General features: G+C 45.0%; 1 protein-coding gene across 1 annotated transcript in view; it reads right to left on the bottom strand.

Moving 5' to 3' along the window:
* Positions 1 to 20812, bottom strand: part of GOLGA5 (golgin A5) — a 933889-nt gene that overhangs the window by 145441 nt on the left and 767636 nt on the right. The gene's annotated exons all lie outside the window — the stretch shown is intronic.

A 20812-nucleotide genomic window follows, 5' to 3' on the forward strand; every position in this document is an offset into this window, starting at 1 on the left:
AGAATAGCCTTGACAGGGGACGAGATACCGGGAGTCCTAGCTATCACTGGAACTGGATCAACCAAGCTGTGAGCTTGAGGTTGTCCAGATTCAAGGTTGACAGGCCTGATGGGTGAGAGAACAGATCCGGGATGGGATCTAGAATCCATGGGGGATTCACTAGATGAGACCATAGATATGGGAACCAAGCTTGACGAGGCCAGAATGGGGCAATGAGGATTATTCTGCTCCCCAACCATCTGGCTTTCTGTGAAAACTTTAGCATCAGGGGCAGAGGAGGGTAAGCATAACGTAGACTGGGTGGCCAAACATGCACCAGAGAGTCTCTGGGGGATTCCCCGGGTGGGGGAATTAGAGCAAAGTAGTCGCTGCACTTTGCCTTCGAAGGAGAGGCGAAAAGATCGCAACGAGGTTGACCCCATTTGGAGAAGATTTGCTTCGCTACTCTGGGGTTCACAGACCACTCGTACGGTGAGAGGATGGTTTGACTCAGTCTGTCTGCCAAGTTGTTGGACCATCCCAGATTGTGCGTTGCTATGAGAAAGCGGTTGGTGGACATCGCCCATTCCCACACTCTCATGTCCTCCCGACAAAGTGGATAGGACCTGGCTCCCCCTTGTTTGTTGATATACCAGATGACCGACATGTCTGTCTGGATCGCAAATGTCCCCAAGGGAAGAAGGCTCTGAGGTGCTTGCAACGCCAAAAGCACCGCTCCTATCTCTAGGACATTGATATGCAATGAGGTCTCCGAATGGTTCCACGTGCCTTGGACGGTCCTGCCCAAGCAGTGCCCCCCCCACCCGAGGCAAGAGGCGTCCGTGGTCACCGTGGCTACAGGAGGGGACACAGAGAAGGGGGCGCTCCTTCTGGAGGTCCGGAGACTGGAGCCACCATAAGAGGGCTTTTCCTGCACACCCTGCTGAGAGGAACGGGGAAGCACAGGGGATGTCGCAGGAAGGACCACTGGACATGCAAAGTCCATTGAAGAACTCTCATATTTAAGTGCGCCATGGGTGGTAGGTTGATGGTTGCCGCCATCGAGCCTAGAGCCCTCAGGACCAATTCCACAGGGGGAGCTGGGGATTGTAGAAGGGCCAGTACATGGAGTTTCAAAGTTCGTAGCCGGTCTGGAGTCAAGAAGGCTAGAAGCTGGTTTGTGTTCAATCTGGCTCCGATGAAATCTAGGATTTGAGTTAGAAGAAGGGAAGATTTCCCGATGTTGATCGTGATCCCCAGCCGGGGAGCTAGATGGAGAAAGTAATCCCTTTCAGTGCATAGTAGATGCCTGGTGGGGGCAGTCAGGAGCCAGTCGTCCAGGTACGGAAAGACCTGAATTCCCTGGAATCTCAGGTGGGCCGCTACAACAGTTAACACTTTGGTGAACACCTTGGGGGCTGTGGTGAGACCAAAGGGAAGAACCCTGAATTGGTAATGGCTGGCTCCCAGCCGGAAGCGGAGAAACCTCCTGGATCGTCTGTCCATCAAAATGTGGTAGTACGCATCCTTGAGGTCTATGGAGCACATCCAGTCTTTCTCCTGCAGAAGGGGAAGAATGGATTGAAGGGTGACCATCTGGAACTTTTCTTTGGCTACTGACAGGTTTAGGAAGGACAGGATGAGGACTGGTCTTAGGTCCCCCATCTTTTCTGGCACCAAGAAGAACCTGGAGTAAAAGCCTGATCCAGACTGGTCTGGGGGGACATGCTGGATTGCTCTTTTTTCAAGCAGCCGGAGTATTTCCTCGGCTGCTGCCTCCCTTTGATTGGGTGGGGCATCGGGGAAGCTTCGGGAACTGAGAGGTGGATTGAGAAAGGGGATCTTGTAGCCTCTGGATATGATCTGAAGCACCCAGCGATCTGTAGTAATGGACTCCCAAGCTGCCAGGTGTCTCGAGAAACGCCCCCCGACTGCCTCCAGAGTGGAGCAGTCGGGTAACCCTTCAGGGCTGATGCGTGGGCCGATCAGAGAAAGGTTCTCTGGACCCAAAGTTTTTCGGGCCCCCTCTGCCTCTAGGGCGGCGTCCACCCTGTCCTCCTCTGCCTCTGAAGGACGAGGGGTCCGGAGCGAAACGGGACTGTTGAGACTTCCAGAACCACATCTTCTTCTGTCCCTTTTGGTTCCTGGAGAAGGACCTCTGGGGAGCAGAGAAGCGGCCACGATGGCAGACGTCTTCCCGTCTTTCTCGCTCTGGACCAGTGTGTCGCGTACGGTCTTGCCAAAAAGGGCAGAACCATCAAACGGGGCACTTGCGATTGACGCCTTAAAGGGTTCTGCAAAATCACGATGACGGAGCCATGCCTGTCACCGTAGGAAGACACCCGTTCCGCTAGCTCTAGCTGCTCCTTCCATGGCATGGGATAGTAACCGCATAGATGTATTGGAGATAGATTTGAGAGTGGCCATTCGGGTAGAGTACACTTTCTTGTCCTCCGCCGACATGGACTCTGGGGGTGACCCAGTGTATTTTTTGATGAGATCCCGCTGGAGCCGTATCACATGTGCCATATAATTCAGCAACCTCACAGAAAAGGTGGCTGAAGCGAACACCCGCTTCCCCAGACGGTCCATCGTCAGAGACTCCTTGTCTGGAGGATAGACCGAGGAACTTTCCTGGGCCAGTTCCCTTTTGGTGGCGACCGCCACCAACATGGCATCTACCGGGGCTCCCTTGCTCCAACATGACTTGTCCAAAGGGGGGCTGAGAATTTTGTCCGGCCTCTTTGGAATGGGCTCCACAGTGTCCAGTTCCTTCCATGCCATGGTAGTAATCAGGTCTACCAGGGGATCGGCGGGAGGGGACACCCAAGAGGTAGACGGGCCTGCTTCAAACGCCTCCAGAAACACAGTCTCGTCAGAGGAGGGTTTTGGGGCAGACCACCCCCATCTAATCCAAAGCATCTCCATGATGTCTCCGAAGGAGACGTCTTCGGGGGGGGGGGGTGACCTTGGGGAACCTTCCCCTTCCTCCAAGTCTGTGTCCTCTGTCAAGGACTCAGGGGAGTCCAAGTGCCTCCTCTTGCACTTGCGTTTGTGAGGGACCTTCTCAGGGGGGCTGTCCGAAGAGGCCTCACCAACCACATCCTGTTCCAGGAAGGGAACTATCTGGGACGTCTGGGCCGGGTGATGGAAGGCGGACCCGTCTGAGAGGGAGTGCAGGGTGTAGCCATAGCTGAAGCTGGGGGCCTGGAATCCCTCGACAAAACCCTCTCCACGACATCGAATGCCGAAGGAGAGCTGTTCTCCCTAGGATCCGAGAGCAGACCCTCCCTCGGATCTGACGTGCGGATCGGAGCCGACGCGGTGGGATCCGAAGGGCCAGTATGCTCCGACCGAGATGGAGTCGAAGCCATACTGACACCTTTGGATCCGAAGCTCAGCTCTCGGCTCCGAGAGCTCAGATCCGAAGAAAAGGGACCCAACAGACTCGAAGGTGCCATCGGCGCCGAAGTACCCAATACTATCGGCGCCGACAGTCCCCCGGCTCCGGAGGCTCCAAACCTCGGTAGTGGGTCGGAGAAGGAGCAATCGGGGCGAAAAAGGGGGTACAGCTCCCCCACGGAGGGGGGGAGGCAGAAGCACTCCCATCTGCAGCTGGGCCTGTAGGAACCTACGCATCATCTGGTCCAAGTCTGCATCGGACAAACTCCGGGTAAACCTTGATGAGGCCACCAAGGCGGGCCGGGAGTGCTGCCTCGATGACCTCAAAGGCAACTGGGTCTACTCCTCCTCTGGCAACGGCGAAAAGTGGGGTGAACGGAGCCGGGAAGGAGAAGATTTGGAGGCCCTGGGAGGAGAAACCCGTTTGGCTGGCGGGGCCGATGCAGAAGCTTCGGCCCGCCATTTGTGGTGCTTTTCCTGGCATTTCTCCTTTCTAGCTTCCCTCTCCTCCTGGCCCAAGGTGGGAGGTTGAGACCCGGCCAGGGGAAGGGGAATAGCAGGTGGCGCTGCCGCAGCCGTGGCAGGTGCCACGGAGGGACCGGAGGATGAAGCTGGGTCCGGGGACAGAAGTCTCGCCAGAATCAGCTTCGATTTCTGGTCCTTGAGGGCCCAGGGGTTGAACGCTGCGCAAATAGTGCAGCCGGTGGAAAGATGTTCAACCCCAAGGCATAAAACACACCGAGTGTGGCCATCCGCTGGGGACAGCTTATGGCCACACTCGGTACACTTTGAAAAGAATGTTTTGGGTGCCTCCGCCATACCTACAAAAAAACAACACACCCGCTAGGCCCCAAAACCACACACCCTAACGCACACACGAGGGGGAGGGAATAACACTAAAAAGATAACTAAACACCAGGTAAAGAAAACGTTAATGCTACTGGGGAACTATGCTAAATCACACACACACAAAAATCTGTTTAAAACTAACAAATTCGACACCCACCATGCCTGGAAGCTCGATCAAGCTGCTGAGAGAACCGCGGCAAACTAGATCTGAGGTCAGGAAGGGATAGCAGGGGATTATGGGTAAGGGGGAGGAGCTTGGAGCTCGGATCTTAGCTGTTGGAAGCTGCCGGCTCGGATCCGATATGGATCGGATAACCCATAGGTTGATGGATAAATGAAGTTAACTACTTCAGATTCTGGATTTATACAGGAACTCTAGAATGAGCAAATGTGGTTTTTGTAGTACTTGTAAGTACTTTAACAATGGACCTTATATGTAGCAGTGTACAATTTCAGTAGAACCATTAGATGTCCAGATTTTTGCAATTGTAATACTAAAATGGTAGTATATATATTGCCACGTCTAAGCTGTCCTACGTTTTACGTAGGGAAAACCATTAGAAAACTAAGACTTAGGATTTAGAGCACACGAGAGACATAAGGAACAAAAAAACTACTAATGCTCTTTTTGTGCAGAGTCAGAGTTGCACTAATTTTAAAAAGTTCTTATTTTTTGTTGTAGATAGGATTCCACACAATGAAAAAGGTGGGGATGCTAAGACCTTATTGGAGGTCAAGTAGTGTTTGTGGCAGCTTAGATTAGATGCATCCAGGACACCAGGTATCAACGAACACATTTCACTTTCAGGTATTTTAAAATATAGGTCTTACTGTGTTTAATATAAAACAATTGTGTATTTAGAACTTTTGATTACCCAGTAAAGCATGAATTTATATTATTTTAGTGTATTATATATTACAAAATTAAAAAATTTTAAAATGTATAAAATGTATAATTGATTATTGGTTTAGTACTAATACTTTTGTTTTTTCATTAGGTTAGGGTGTAATGTTAAGTATAGTATTTTACTGTACATTATGAAACAGCACTGGATAGATGAATTTTGTTTTCTAATGGGTGCAGTGTTGTTTTCCAAAACATTTTTTTATTTTAAGTTGTTATGCTTAATTTTTAAATACTTAATTGCTTAGCATTTTTGACTGGTTTCAAAAAAGGGGGTGTGTATATGAATTGTATTTTATAAGAACTTGAACTGGCTTTTTACATTTTACTCTGAGGATGCCCATGTTGACGGATGGGTGAATGCGCTAACTCAATTTTACTTGTTTAAATTTGTACTTGCCAGGTTTCTGTTCCGTTGCTTGTCAATTAAAGCTTTTGACTGTCGTGGAGCCTGTTTGGTTTATGTTTTACCAGTTCATTTTTGTTGGTTTTAACGTTGTGGAGTTTACTATAATTCAACAAAGGTGTTTTAAAAAAAATAAAGTCCATATTCTTAAAAATAAATAAATAAAAATAAAAAAGACAAACTCAAAAGAGAAGCCACCCTGATGAAATCAAAATATAATAAGGGATGGGAGGTTGGTAAAATAGTGAAGGCATTTTCCTTCCAGAAGCAAAATGCAGGGTTTGATTCTGACATGGGGTAAAGCTTAAATGGCCCACAAGGGCAATTAGCCTACTACTAATCTATAAACCTATTAACCTATACAACAAAAGAAAAACAAATGTTGGCCAAGTGCAGGAGAAGCAAAGCCATACATATTAAAATCCCCTGACTGATCTAAACAGGCAGATATAAGAGGGTTAATTAATACTTCAAATACTAAATTTGAAGAAAAAAACAGCTTGTCAGGCAAAGGACAACCACAGAGGTTTCTATAAGTCTGTAAACTCTGAAGAAATACACAGCAATGTGCAAAAATTATTGTAAACTGCATCACCTACACCAAACCTAAGGCCATTGCCAACCTTTGGGATGACAGGTTCAGCTCAACCCCCCCCCCCCCAATAGTTCAAAGAAAATTTCACATAATACAATCCCCCCAACCATTACTAGGAAACAGGTAATCACCACACTTTCCAAGGCGAAAAATACTGCATCAATGGGCCCTGACAACATCCCAGGATGTTTAATAAATAGCATGGAACATGACTTCTCTGGTCCACTTGAATCACTTTTCAACTGGAGCCTTCAGTCAGGTTTTGTGCCCAAGAACTGGAAGATGGCTACAATCATTCCCCTGCACAAAGGAGGTCCAATCACCAGTAACTACAGGCCCATAAGTCTTACCAACCTCATACGTAAGGCCATGGAAAGAATAGTACAGTTGTGTACACCTACCATAAATGTAGATGTTCGAGTGTATTCACTGTTGCAGTCATTACATTTAAGTAATCTGCTGGCAGGTTGCCCTCAGTCGGCCTGCGTCAGTTGCTGTCTTCCCTTCCATGACGTCAGGTCGTCAGGGGTATAAAACATGCAGCCGACGCCATTTTCATTACTTTTTCTTGCCCCGATGTCAGGTGCCCCCAAAAAGGTAGCAATAGCAATATTATTTATATATATATATATATATATATATATATATATATATATATATATATAAATATGTGTGTGCGTGTGTGTGTATATGCATCAATATAAACTTTACCTTCATCTACAAGCAAATACACCACATAGGTCATAGAAGATAGAGAAGGAAAGATAAACTTTAGAATGACAGGGGGATGGCGGGAGGGTAACCTGGACTACAACAGTGAATACACTCGAACATCTACATTTATGGTAAGTGTACACAACTGTACTATGTTCTTCGTGTTTCACTGTTGCAGTCATTACATTTGGGTAGAATCCCAAAGCTATGGTTGGGAGGTTGGACCTAAACAGCATTAGGTGCAGCTATAAGGCCCTGCAGCACTGCAGTGGCAAAGCCTGCCCTGCACTTAAGAGTAGAGAGGCAAATGGTAATGCTTTGTAAAGGTGTGAACAGAACTCCAAGTAGCAGCCTCTAGAATGTCTTTGGTTGGTACTCCTCTGAGAAAGGCTGCTGAAGTAGCTGCAGCTCTGGTGGAATGAGACCTAATGCCCTTGGGCACAGGTTTACCATGGTGTAAGTAGCAGAAACGGATGCAGTGGCTTATCCACTTTGAAATTGTCTGCTTTGAAATAGCCTTTCTTTCTGATTCTGCAGCATATGACACTAGTAATTGCTCAGTTTTTCCTTAAAGCTTTAGTCCTGCTCAAGTAGAATCTTAACTGTCTGTGTACGTCCAAGGAATGCAAGATTCTCTCCCCTTTGTTCTGCGGCTTTGGATAGAAGGTTGGCAGATGAATTGCTTGGTTAAGAGCCACACTGGAAACCACCTTAGGAATAAAAGTAGGATTTGTCCTCAGAGATACCCTGTCTGGGTAAAATATGATAAAAGGCTATACAGCCATGAGGGCCTGTAGCTCTGAAACTCTTCTTGCTGAAGTAATTGCTAGTAGCAGAGGTGTCTTCCATGATAAGAACTTTATATCAGCAGTAGCAGCTGGTTCAAATGGAGGCAGGGTGAGCTTTTCCAACACATAATTGAGGTCCCATGCAAGTAGTGGTGATCTTCTAGGAGGTCTTAAATTTTTGGCTCCTCTAAGATACTGCTTTAGTAAAGGATGAGAAAAGATTGGTGGCTCTGTATTGTAATGAGCCAAAATGGCAGAGGCATGGATTTTGATTGATGAGAAAGTTGGCCTTTGTCAAGCATCTCAGTTAAGTATTGTAATATCTGAGGAAAATGTGGTTCTGCTGTATCAGTCCCTTGTGCTTGATTCCAAGCACAAAATCTCTTCCATTTGTCAGCATAAGATTTTCTAGTACTAGGCCTTCTGGCTTCCAAAATGACATCCATCACAGCTTTACTGAGAGTTGTTGTTTGTATGATTGCATGATTAGCCATGCTGCCAGGTTCACAGGATCTGACTGTTTTGCTGGGACAGTAGTTGTGGTCTTTGAGGCAAGGTCCAAGCTGGGTATTGAGACAAGTTCCTTAGGATTGGGTACCAGTATTGGTGCGGCCAGTCCGGGGTAATTAATATCATCTTTGGCTTCTCTTGTCTGACTTTTAGGAGGACCTTGGGTAGAAGAGGTAGAGGAGGAAAGGCATAAACTGATAGGTTTTTCCAACTGAAGGATAGGACGTCCACTTTCCATGATTGTCTGTGATAAGTCCTTGTGCAGAATCTTTTCAATTGATAATTTTGAGGAGAGGCAAATAGATCTATGTCTGGGCTCCCCCATTTCTCTGTTATCATGCTTAAGACTTGGGATTTAGTTTCCACTCGTGAGGATCCATAAGGTTTCTGCTTAAATCGTCTGCCAGAGTGTTTTGTTTTCCTGACAGGAATTGAGTTTGAAGATGTATTTGGTAGGTCAAAGCTGTGTCCCACAGTGCCATGGCTAATCTGCAAAGGGGGTATGAGTGTGTGCCCCCTTGCTTGTTTATAAACCACATGACTGTGGTGTTGTCCGTCTTTATCAGTAGTTGTCCTGGATGAAGTAAGTCCTTGAAGGCTGTTAGGGCATTTTGAACAGCTAGCATCTCTTTCTGGTTATGTAGATGCATTTGTTTTGGTGCCCATATGCCATGAATGCATCTTCCTGCTATGTGGGCCCCCCAGGCATAATCTGCGTCTGTTAAGGTTTGGCTGGCAGGGGGTAGAGTGAAGGGCCGTCCCATGTTTTGGTGACAGGCCTTTGCCCACCACAGAAACTCCTGTTGCAGGCAGGGAATGAGATGAATCATTGTTTCCAGATTGTGTGAATGTTGACTCCATAAACTTTTTAGGTACCACTGAAGTTTCCTCATATGCAGCCTTGCATATGGAATTAGCAGGATGCAGGATGCCATGAAGCCCAGAGCCTGCAGAATTTGTCTTGCAGAAGCCACCTGGGCAGTTGTATTCAAGCTTGCACCCAGGAATGTTATCTTTTGAGAGGGTACCAGTTGTGATTTCTTTTTGTTTATTGTGTACCCTAGGCATGTTAAAAACCTTTTTACAACCGCCAGGTGTTGAAGAAGAGTGTCCTTGTCCTCTGCTTGAATGAGACAGTCGTCCAAGTAAGGATATATTTGTATACTTCTTTGTCTGCAAAATGCAATTACTGGGCCAGGCACTTTGTAAAGACCCTGGGCACAGTAGATAAGTCAAAGGGCAGTGCAGAGAATTGGTAATGCATTAAGCCAGCCTTGAATCTGAGGTATCTTCTGCATGACTGTCTTATCGGGACAAGCAGGTATGCCTCTTTTAGGTCTAAAGTCACCAGCCAAGCTTTCTTGCCCAGAATGGGCAGAAGCTGCTGCAAAGTCAGCATTTGGAATTTGGGAATGTCCAGGCATGTGTTCAAAATCAATAAATCCAGTATTGGCCACCAGGCCTTGTCCTTTCTGGGTACCAAGAACAGTTGAGTAAAAACCTTGTCCTTTTTCCTGTTCTGGTACTGTCTGAATGGCCACCATATCCATGAGGGACGTAACCTGTTTCTGTGCCTCTGCCACTGATTTTTTGGCAGATCTGGCCAACCATTTGCCATTGGCAGAGTGTGGAAATGGAATCTGTATCCCTGTGAAACGATGTTTAGTACCCACTTGTCCTGGGTTATTAACTGCCAATTTTGAGCAAAAAGTGCTAATTTTCCCCCTATGGGTGCTGCCAAAAGATAAGTGCTTGGTGTAGGCAGAGGGAAGTCATTGGGATTGCTTTCTGTAGGTTTGCGCTTTATCTCCTCCAGATTTGGAGGTGGATGCGCCCCACTGCTTTGACCTGTATGAGTCTTGCGCCTGGTATCTGGAACCCTTAAGGCATCTGGATTTGCCCCTTTGAGCTCTGTCTGACACAGGAAGGTAATAAGGTCTTCAGCCATTTTGATCATCTGTTTTTTAGGCATAGAGGCCTGTGCACGTGGCTCAGGCATCAGTTTTTTAGTTTTAGAAGTTGCTTTTGTCTTTGATTTTGCAGCTGTTGTCGGTTTGATATACAAATGTTGAGGTCTGAAAAGACCCTCAGAAGCCGGTGCCTGCTCAGCAGCTCTGGACCCATCCAAGGGAGATACATCCGTCGGTCCAATACCTTGAGTATCTTGCGGCATGCCGGACTCCACATGGGTGTCGGTAGAGGCCTGCGACTTGAAGGTAGCGGGTATCAGGGGCTGCGAAAGTGCCTCACTGAGTATCAGCGAACCGGTGACTGGCTTAGTTGAAGCTTTGTCGTCTGTTTTGGATCTCGACGGTCTTTCTCTGTCCTTTTCTTTGTGTTTTTTATGTACTCCAGTAGTCGGATTGCTATCAGACGACATTTCTGGGTAGTTAAATCAGTTTCCAAAATACTTTGTGATGCAAAAATATACCGTTGCTTAATAGTGCGTTGGTTAAATCTAGCACAAAACCAACAGCCAGGCACATTGTGATCAGGGCCTAGGCAAGGAATACAGTATAAATGGAAATCCTTAGGAGGTATTTGCTTCTCACAAGGAATACAATTATTAACTTTTTCTGACATCGGTAAAAAGCAAGAAAAAAGTTTCCCCAATGGGGTACTTAGCTTTAGTGAAGACTTCGGTTCTGAAACTCAAACCTGAATATTTCAGTAGTCGGCCGACCGGCACTTGCGAAATGCTTCTGCTTCGGGCACCGTGCGGCAAGAAAGACTAAAGAAAATGGCGTCGGCTGCATGTTTTATACCGCTGATGACCTGACGTCATGGAAGAGAAGACAGCAAGCAATGCAGGACCCAAGACTTTGGAATTCAAGCTGACTGAGGGCAACCTGCCAGCAGATTACCCAAATGTAATGACTGCAACAGTGAAACATGAAGATCATCATCATGGACATAATAAATGAGGATATTGGTAACGTACAAATACTGCACCTGTCACAGCTTGGCTTTATTAAAGGAAAGTCATGCCTATTAAATCTAGTGGACATTTTTGAGAGGGTCACAAAAGCACTGGATGAGGGTAAGACTATGCACACAGTTTACCTACACCTGGCCAAGGCTTTTGATGCATCTCACGCAGGCATTACAGACAAGCTCATTAATTTAGGTATAAACCTTTTTAACACCCACTGGATAGTCAACTGGCTCAGTGATAGGACCCAGGAGGTCAAAACAGGTAAAGCCACCTCCACCAAGAGGCCAGTCACTAGCAGAGTCCCCCAGGGCTCGGTAGTGGGCCCATGCCTTTTTGGCATCTGCTTCTCTGAAATGGAAGCAAATGCTGAAGGTTTATTGCTGACTACGTTTGCAGATGACTGCAAGCTGGGGTTATCACGGACTCCCCTGCAGACACTAGCATTCTTCATGAAGGTCTACCTCTGACTAACAAATGGTGCCAAAGCCATGGTCTTAAACTCAGTGCTAGGAAATCCATAACAGTACCTTTTGGGAAGTCAACCATCCCAGCTAATTACCATGTTGATAATGCACGAATAAGAGTCAACCCAGTGGTCAGGGATCTGAGTACACAAGTAGACAGCAGTCTTCCCTTCGATCACCACGTGGCCACAGTGGTGAAGAAATCCTTTTATGTTGCACAACTTATAAGTAAGGGCATGGCATCTAGGTCCAAAGAGGGCATTACCCCACTGTACTCTGCCCTTATCAGACTAATCGTAGAGTACAATGCTCCTTTTGGTATGTACTTGACCAGGTATTTGCAGCAACTAGAGCAATCTCAAAGGTTCCTTAGAAAATAAATACAAGGTATAACAAACTTGCCTTAAGCAGAGCACCTTAAAGCCCTTTCCCTCTACTCAGTCTCCTATAGATTCTGGAGGAGTGATCTATGCCTGGCTTACAAGGCATCTGGAAACCACAATCTTATGACTCTCCTACATATTTGTAAGTTTAGCGAGTACCAGAAATACAAGGTCTTGGGACCTTAATTTTTTTCTGTGACCTAAACAAAACAAGCTGGAGAGACAGATATGTGTCCCAGAGACTGTCCCTCCTAAGGAGCAGGCTTCCCATTCATGTGAAGCTGAGTTTGTTTATTACCCAGTTTAAGCACAACCTAGACAAGTGGTTGCAGAATAAGAAATTTATAATGGGCCTGGCACCCATATCCCTTATGGACAGGTGTAGCTTACACATGCCTGGCCCTCAGTGTCTTACTTGGATACAAGACATCATTACTCTTTTGGGAAAACTTGGCTAGGCTTGGAAAGGCCCCCGGGGTTGTTAGCCTAACAACAGTCTATGAATCTATGATAATCATCTTTTAAATATAGTGTTACCAGGAAACATGAATGAGGAAGAGGTAAAATATTGTGAAGTGACATGAAGTTTGGCACTATCACAAACCGGTCTAAAAAAAGTCCCAGAATGGGTCTCCAACCATTTTCTTTCTTTGGCACTAAGGACACCCTTGAATAAAAACCCTTCCCACCCTGAGAAGGAAGAACTGGTTCTATCACTCTTTGGGACAACATGTGATGAACAGGTGGAAACAAAAGAATCTGATCTGGAAATGAGGAATGACCCCTGAAAAGGAAAAAATTTCTTCCCACTGCTATATATAACCCTAATAAATGTTTTTCAAAAAACCCAATCTGTTGCCAAAGAGAAAAATAGAGATTCAGACTTTCTGTTAGAGAAAGGAGACTGCAAGGGTGGGATGGAGGAACAAAGCCCCTTAAAAAGTCAAAATGACTGGTTGGACTGTCCTTGGTTTGGGGGTTTCCTGAATTATTTTTTGAACATCCTTACCATTATTCCAAAATTGGATGTGGGGTTAGAGAATCCCTTAGAAAAATTACGAAAAGGAGGGCAGAAAATCTTGATCCTGACTAAATGTATCCCTTTTATCACACTTTTTGATCACCTCTGCAGCAAAGGAACCACACATTGTAAATAGAGAGCAGTGACTACTACAACCGAAGAAACTAAATATTTTAAATACATTTTTCTTCAAAAAGAAGACACTGCAAACCAAACATCCCTCATACTTTCACAATTAGTCAGAATAATCATTAACATGTGAGCCTGACAATTCAAAATTTTGAAAATCAGTGCTGCAGAAGCATACAATATTTTTCCTATTCATCAATAATCTTCTCATCCTTATCAAAAAGAGCAGGATAGGAATTAACTCAACTCCTTAGCAGCAGTCGAACTAAAGCTTCAGCTGCTGTTTTGGATTTGGGAAGAGTATATAAAATTTAAAAAGACTGAGGAACGTTACACATTCTATCTGCGATTTTGGGGGCAGCAGGCTGGCTATTGGAAAAACACAGGCACAGACACACCATCCTCCAAAGCTGACAGAAGTTAAGGAAATGGTGAAGGTAAAGGAAATGTCTTCTGTAAGAGTTCATAAAAGTTTTTGGTGGACTGGGAAACATCAGTGTACTCCCAATGAAACCCCTGTCACATTCAAGAAAGTCTGAAACAGAGAGGAATCCCAAAGGAAGAAACAAAAGCTGAGCTCTCCTCAGAGTTTGAATCAGAAATTTGAAGAGAAAAAGTACAGTTTTGTACCTACCATAAATGTAGATGTTCGAAGATACACATTGCTGCAGTCCTTACACTTGGGTAGTCCGCTGTCCTCGGTCGGCCCGAATATCAAAGTATAAGGCTGACGTCGGTCAAGGCGCATTAGACTGACATCAGGACGTCAGGGTACAAATGCGCATGACCGACGTCATATCCTCAGTCTTTTCTTGCCCCAGATGTCAGAAGACCCTAAAAAGAAAGGTCAAAACCAAAAGACAGCAAACAACCAACCAACCACCCTTGCACTAATAATATGTACAATATATACAATATACACAATATTTACAATCCAACCCACACAACCGCCTCTAACTACAGAGGGAAGGAGGGATAAATTGGACTGCAGCAATGTGGATCTTGAACATCTACATTTATGGTAGGTACAAAACTGTACTATGTTCTTCATCTCACATTGCTGCAGTCCTTACACTTGGGTAGAATCCCAAAGCAGAGGTAAGGGAGGATGGCAAAACTATAAAGAAGCAGGAGCTGCCAAAATGCCCTGTAAAATAGCAGTGGCAAAACCAGCCCTAGATTTAGAGTAAAGTGGAAGGTGATAATGCTTAGAGAAAGTATGCACTGAACTCCAAGTAGCTGCCTCCAAAATATCTTTAGTTGCCCCCCCCTTAAAAAGCTGTCAAGTGGCAGTAGCCCTAGTGGAATGAGGCCTAATCCCAGCTGGAATCTCCTTGCCATGATGGGAATAACAGAAAGCAATGCAAAATCCAATCCACTTAGAAATAGTTTGTTTCGACACAGGCTTGCCCTGAGAACTCAAAGCAAAAGAAACAAATAACTGCTGAGACTGCCTGAACCCTTTAGTTCTGCTCAAATAATATCGCAACTGCCTGTGTACATCTAAAGTGTGCAAAATCTTTTCCCCTTTATTTTGGGGAGTTGCATAAAAAGTAGGCAAATGAATAGTTTGGTTTAAAGCCACACTAGAAACCACTTTAGGCATAAAGGAAGGATTAGTACGCAAAGATACCCTATCCTTATGGAAAATTAAGAAAGGCTCAACCGCCATAAGGGCCTGCAATTCAGAAACCCTTCTTGCAGAGGTAATGGCCAACAAAAAAGCAGTCTTCCATGATAAATATTTCAATTCAGTAGTAGCTGCAGGCTCAAAAGGTTGTAGAGTAAGTTTCTCCAACACAAAATTGAGATCCCAAGCAGGAGTAGGAGCTCTACGTGGGGGTCTTATATTCTTTGCCCCTCTAAGAAATTGCTTGAACAAAGGATGAGAAAACAATGGTGGATCACAGTCATAATGAGCCGAAATTGCTGCAGCATGAACCTTAATAGAAGAGAAGGACAAACCTTTGTCCAGTAACTCAGTAAGATATTGAAGAGCCACACTTAAATTAGGCTCAGAAACATCAAAATCCTTTGCTGCACTCCAAAATAAAAATCTCTTCCATTTATCTGCGTACACTTTCCTTGTACTAGGCCTTCTAGCTTCCAAAATAACATTCAAAACTTGCTGTGGAAGTTGAGACCCTCTATGGTTCAAAACAGAATATGCCAGGCTGTTAGGTGAAGAGGAGTGAAGCTTGACATTGAGTAAATGACTGTTCTCCTGAGACAACAGGTGTGGAATCGAAGGCAAAGGCCATGGAGGCTCCCATACCAGACTTCTCAGTAATGGGTACCAGTGCTGTCGAGGCCAATCTGGAGCTATTAAAATCATCTTTGGCTTGTCCTGTCTGACCTTTAGAAGTACCTTTGGGAGGAGAGGCAGAGGTGGAAAGGCATACACATGAAGATTGCTCCAACTGAAAGAAAGAGCATCCACTTTCCAAGCTGTGGGATGAAACCTTTTTGTGCAAAACTTTGGCAGCTGGTGGTTTAGTGGAGAAGCGAACAGATCTATGTCTGGAGTTCCCCATGACACTGTCAATTTCTGAAATACTTGAGGATCCAATTTCCACTCGTGGGGATCCATAATTCGTCTGCTCAACACATCTGCTAAGGAGTTCTGTGCTCGGCAGAAACCTTGCCTGAAGATTTAGCTGTAAACTGAGAGCAGTCTCCCACAAAATCATTGCTTGCCTGCATAGAGGATAAGAATGTGTTCCCCCTTGCTTGTTGATGTACCACATGACAGTTGTGTTGTCTGTTAGAATCAACACCTGCCCTGGAAGAAGTAAATCCTTGAAAGCTATTAATGCAAACTGGACTGCTAACATCTCCTTTAAGTTGATATGTAGATGTTGTAGTCTGGCAGGCCACTTGTCTTGTATCCACTTTCCATTTAGATGAGCTCCCCAAGCTTTGTCTGAGGCATCTGTCGTTAGAATCTGACTCGCCTCTGGCCGGGTCACAGAGAGTCCCTTGTTTAGGTGACATTCCTGAGCCCACCACAAAAACTCCTTTTGAATGCAAGGTATTATCTGAATGACAGTGTCCAGATCCTGGCAGTGCTGCGTCCATACATTTTTGAGATACCATTGTAGCTTCCTCATATGCAGTTTGGCATTGGGAAGCACCAGAATACAAGATGCCATGAACCCCAAGGCTTGAAGGACTGTCCTTGCAGTCAGCCTGGACTGATGAGACAATTGATGAAAGTAAAGGGAAAGATTCTTTTGTTTGTCCGGGGTCAAAAGGCCATCTGGGATGCTGTATTCAGTCTTACACCCAGAAAGCATATGTCCTGAGAGGGTACTAGACTGGACTTTATTTCGTTCACAGAATACCCCAGGCATCTTAGCACTGCTATCACATATTCCAAATGATGAAGAAGCTCTTCCCTTCCTTGAGCCAGAATCAGGCAATCGTCCAAATAAGGATAGATCTGTATTCCTTTTAGCCTGAAGAAAGCTATCACTGGAGCCAGAACTTTCGTGAACACTCTGGGCGCAGTAGATAAGCCAAAGGGCAATGCAGAGAACTGATAATGAGAAGTCCCAGCCCGAAAACGCAGATACTTCCTGCAACTCAGTCTGATAGGAACATGAAGGTAAGCCTCCTTGAGATCCAAAGTTACCATCCAATGATCTTTGCCCAGCAGAGGTAAAAGCTGTTGTAACGTCAACATTTTGAACTTGGGAATGTCCAGATAAGTGTTGAGGATAGATAAATCCAAAATTGGTCTCCACGTGTTCCCCTTCTTTGGTACTAGGAACAGGCGAGAATAAAAACCTAGACCCACTTCTGGCATAGGGACCGGCTGTATGGCCCCTATTTGAAGTAGCAGAGTAATTTGTTTGTGAGCCTCTCTTCTTTGCTGAGGAGGAACGTCTGGCATGCCTTTGAAAGGAGGCAAGGTATGGAAATAAAACCTGTAACCTTGGTGTATGATATCCAATACCCATAGGTCTTGGGTAATTAAACTCCAATTTTCCTTGAAAAGTGCCAACCTTCCTCCCAAAGGTGCTGCCAGACGAGAAGGCTCTGGCAGCTGAAAAGGTAGGTCATTGGGTCTGTTTACGAAAGGACTGACCCCTGCCCTCACCCGAAGACTGTGCAGGTGAACTCCCTGTTCTAGGCCTGAAAGAGCCCTGAGCTCTGCCCCTACCACGTCTAGATCTACCCCTAGACTGGGAATCATAAGAAGGATACGTCCACCCCTTGGTAGGCCAATTCCTACTAAACTTCGGAGGCTGAACCTGCAAAAAATCTTTAACAGTCTGCATAGACTTAGCTTTGTCTTCCATTTTCTTTAAGACTGCCTCAACAGGTGAACCAAACAACACATCAGATTGTAAAGGAGCATCTAAAATCCTTGTCTTAACATGGTCAGATAAATTCTGATCCCTCAGCCAGGCGTGCCTGCGAAGAACTGACCCAGTGGCAGCCACCCTAGACGAGGCCTGTACAGCATCAAAACCACATTGCAAAGAATGCTTACCCACCTGTTCAGAAACATGTACTAAATCTTGTAACTCTTTACACTCAATACCTTCCGCCAGAGCATCTACCTTAGACTTCAATTGAGAAAGTAGATAGTTTTGGTATTTCAACATGTGAAACTGGCAATTCAAAGCCCTCATAGCTAGGGTGGAAGAAGTATAGACTTTCTTTCCCCATCTATCCAAAGCCCTGGCCTCTTTATCTGGAGGAACCGGATTTTTAACAACAGAAGCCTTAACACCCTTAGGCCCCTGACTAACAGTTTCTGGGTCCGCCCTAGGACTCTTAAAAGATACTTATGAGCTTCAGGCACCCTGTAATACCTATCCGGTTTAACAGGAGCAGGAGGCAAAGAATCAGGATTAAGAGAAGCCTCTGCAAACACATCTTCCACAACATCCAGAACAGGAGGTATAGCCAAAGGCCTATGCTGGGGTAAAACAAAAATTCCCTAAGCCTTTTCCTGGAATCAGAGAAGTCCTGACCTTCCCACTTAAAATGCTCCCTCATGGAATGAAGAGTCTCTGAAAAGAAAAATCCTCAGGAGGAGAAGCAGAAGGAGTAGAATCATCCACATCAGAATCAGAATAAGGAGAATACTCCTGCAAGTCTTCAGCCGAAGACTCTGAAACATCCAAGCCTGCTCAAAACTCCCCAACTCAGGTTCCACCCTAGGTCTCTTATCAGGAGGGGCAAAGAACCTCTAATCAAAGTAATCAAATCTTCTGCCATTTTAAGCATATGCTTCTTGGGCACAGATCCTGAAGAACTAGGAGTGACACCAACTGAAGCTAAACCTGGCCTGCCTCTGGGAGAAGCCTTGGAAACAGAAGGAGAGGGTCTAACCACCCTAGGAAGGGAGGGGAGTACAGTAACCTGAGAAGCCCCTTCAGCCTGACCTGCCTCCTGAGAGGCCACATCCTGCAATAACAAAGTCTCCCCCTGGGACTCCAGAGAAACCTCCGGCGGAACCACCGGCGCCACCGACACCTCTAAAGAACCGGCGTCCGGTACGGACGACTCTTCTTGCCTGGGCTTAGCTGCTTTATCCTTGCGCTTCTTCGAAGAAGCGGACGTCGGAGCATCCGACGGCATATTATAATTGCACCGCCATATTATAATTGCACCGCTTCCCGAAGACTAACCTGGCACAATCTAACCTTCTCTTAATAGTGCGCTTATTGAATCTAGCACAAAAGCGACACCCAACAACGTCGTGCTCAGGCCCTAAACAAGGAATACACAAAGTATGATAATCTCTATGCGGTATTTGTTTCCCACAAGAAATACAGTTATTCACTTTTTCTGACATCCGGTAAACCACTGAGGCAAGAAAAAACTAAAATATTCCCCAACGGGGTACTTAGCCAACTTTGACTCGGTCTGAAACTCCGAATTCGAAAAATTTCAGAACGCCGAACGGCACTTGCAACGCTGCTTCTGCATCGGACCATGCGGCAAAAAAGACTGAGGATATGACGTCGGTCATGCGCATTTGTACCCTGACGTCCTGATGTCAGTCTAATGCGCCTTGACCGACGTCAGCCTTATACTTTGATATTCGGGCCGACCGAGGACAGCAGACTACCCAAGTGTAAGGACTGCAGCAATGTGAGATGAAGAACATCCTATATTTTTTCCGTCATCTTCCTGTCCAGATTAAGAACCTTGAATCTCTTCTGGAAAGGAGGTATCGTTTGTTTTTTTTTTGTTTTTTTCCTTCACTCTAGAATTTTTTTTAAGGTTTTTACTGTAGAATGTTTTTTTTTATTTAAACAGGAAACAGCTTTACTAAGTTATTTCTGACAGACAATCGTACATTTATATAAATGAAAACAAACCATACAGACATTTTAGATGAAAACATTACACATCACTTATAATATATCCAAACGATACAGAACTCATTCACATCCTTAAATTTAAACCCCACTCGTCTTCCAAAATGTTATTCTGCATGTATTGTTTGCACAATTCCCATTTTTTCTACAGAATTTGCTCTGACCCTTTTCTAAAGATCCCATGGCCAGTTGTTTTATCTCTTGTTACTATATTTACTATTTCTAGTACAGCTGGTTTAGACTTTGATTTCCATTTTCTTCCACATCACACCTCCAACATTTATCTACCTAAGGAAAAATTCTTTGTGGAGTCTACTTGGGGTATAAAAATACCTATGTAAACACTTCCAAAGATCCCAAACCTTCAAGACTTTGTTGCACATTTGGGAGACATGCATATATCCACCATGGTTTCTTTGTGAACTGCTTAGCCAGTCTCTATTCCCAATCCTTTCTAACCTCCTCTGATTGATTCTTATAGTTATATTATTATTTTACATTCTTGACTAATTAGGTATCCTTCCTTCTTTTCTTCTCAGAAAGCAATAAATAAAAATGATCAAAAAGCCTAAATAAAACACTGAGCCAGACGTAATAAACTACTCCTAAGGAAATTTGAGGAGTAGATACAGGTTTTGTTTTCCATTTCTTTTTGAAAAAAAAAATGGGGCCAACAGGTTTATAAATGGCACCAATTGCTTCCCCAGGGGTATACACAATATTCTGACAAAACAGGAAAGCCTATCCTTTTTCCACTCCCAGGACCTACAAGAATGGCTCTCCCTTGCAAACTGAGGAAACCCCAATAGACACAGAGGACACGGCTAACCTGGGTCTATGGTTAATCGTCAAAGACAACATCCATTAAATGGCTTTTAAGAAAAAAATAACCATTGAGCATGCTTTTTGTTATATAGGCTGATAGTCATAAATCCACTCATCGAATACTCATAGTTGGCCATCTTCAGTACAGCACAGCAAACCTGCCCTTTCCCTATCATAGTGCGATCTCGGAGTTGGTATATATAATTAGTAGGGGTGTGGGTGGCACAGCTTCCCACATAACGAATGTCCACTGTTAATCTAATCTTCCTGTTGTGCTACTTCCTTGTAGATGGCCAACTATGAGTATTTGATGAATGGATTTACGATGATGAACCTATAAGATAAAAAGCCATTTGATGGATATCGTCTTCAACGATTAGCAATAGACCCGGCTAACCCTGGCCCATAGTGACTGTAGGTGCTACACAAGAGGGATCTGGGGTAAAAGATGAGTGGTCTGAGGTACAGCAAATGGCCAACGCAGTGTCACCCACCTGCAGATGAGGCAAACTGCTAGCCTGCTGTGGTGACAAAGGCTGTTGACCTTTAACTTTTTTTTTGTGTGTG

Source organism: Protopterus annectens, chromosome 6.part0, assembly GCF_019279795.1.
Source record: "Protopterus annectens isolate FY-2018-M chromosome 6.part0, PAN1.0, whole genome shotgun sequence".
Classification (NCBI taxonomy): domain Eukaryota; kingdom Metazoa; phylum Chordata; order Ceratodontiformes; family Protopteridae; genus Protopterus; species Protopterus annectens.